Genomic DNA, 1,676 nt, shown 5'->3' on the forward strand with positions numbered 1-1,676 from the left:
TTTTTCTCCCCCCCCCCCCCCCCCCCCCCAAAAAAAAAAAAAACCTTGTTTTTCTTTTTTCGTTTCTTTTTCCATTTCCCCATCTTTTTTCCAGTGAGTTTTTCTATTGTTTTTCTCCGCCGCTTTCTTTTTCACGAGCAAGAAAGAAGATGCTTTCAAAAAAGAAAAAAAAGAATCACTAGCAACGCATACAAAAAATGTGGGGAATATCAAACATACAACGTTTGCTTGTTACCACCAAATTGGACATGCGAACTACTTTATTAATCTTACGTTCAAAGTGCGCTTAATGCTCACGATGAAAATGTATAGACTACATATTGAACAAATCCTCATCAATTAAAAATTATCAAATTTGGTAATACATCAAATTGATGCTGGTGAGCTTGAGTGTGGAAAGTGAAGAACTGCGTGAGTTCTTGTGTGCAGTATAGTTTGTAGTAAAGGCATTTAGAATTCAGAAGAAGTCTTCTTTTTATGTTAAAATAGCACCTCTATTTATATCGATGGCATAAGAGTAGAACCGTCATTGTGGCCGAGCACAGGATGACGGTGAAGAAGCATGGCCTCGCAGATGAGTCAACTCCTGCTTTACAGGTATCAGCTGGCGACTGGAGGAGAGATCACTTCAGCATTAAACGAGAAGTGATCGGAAGCATGGCAGTGCCTACGTGGTCTGATGAGTCATGAAGGCTATCGGGGCTAGAGGCATAATGTGACTGCCATGCATTAACTGCGATGCTGACACGTTGTCAGCCGGGAGGCTCGAGACAGAAGTTGTCATTTAGCTTCGCCGAGAAGTAACGCCTTTCGAGTCGTCCTCGTGAGGCATCGAGTAAATGGCCGAGTGGGATCGTGGCAAGTTGTCTTCGACAAGGGGACCGACAAGTATCGCCTTTCGAGTCGACATGAAGGAATATCGACTCGACGAGTCAGCTAAGTCGGGATCCTTGTGTTTGCGTCGGAAATTGATTTCTTCATTGTCATTGAATCTGTTACAATCGTTTATCGATTACAAATTAAAAAAAAGAGAAAAGTCGATCTTTTTATAAGATTTTCTTACACAATAAAAAATAAACAAATACAATCTTCTTAAAAACACACGCAACGGACGTTTATCACCCGCTGCTTCGCGTGGGATCTTTGCCTGTAACGGGGACGCGTTAGTCCGTAGACCACCGCGGATTAGATCCGATTGAAAGTGATATATTAATGCTCTTGCTTCACAAAGAAAATAATCGCAGAAGTAATAATCTCAACCAAGTGAGATTATGACTCTTCTTGAGATCAAAACCAAGTTTGATCTGGGGGAAATGGGGAACGAGCCTCAGATCATTCGAATAGCTTCCTCTTTATGTTGAAGTTCGCCAAGATCTGCTAGCCCTCCTCTAAAATATGTGCTCCACTCTTCAATTTGACAGTACCTTGCCCTCTGATTTCAGATCCCTTTAAATGAAGGCCCTAGGCTTGTATTTATAGGCTTCGGTTGTAGTATTTTTAGATAAGAACTGATAATTTGACGTTACCTGTAGTTAACAACCGTGTAACTACGTTCACGGATAGTATCAAAGCAGTTGGGAGGTTTTGAAACGATCAAATCACGCGAAAACCCGTCGAAAACGCGTTTTCGGCTCAAAACTGTGCGAGCCACCAATTGGCGGCTCGGCCTTGGCCGA

This window comes from Asparagus officinalis, chromosome 5, assembly GCF_001876935.1.
Source record: "Asparagus officinalis chromosome 5, Aspof.V1, whole genome shotgun sequence".
NCBI lineage: Eukaryota > Viridiplantae > Streptophyta > Magnoliopsida > Asparagales > Asparagaceae > Asparagus > Asparagus officinalis.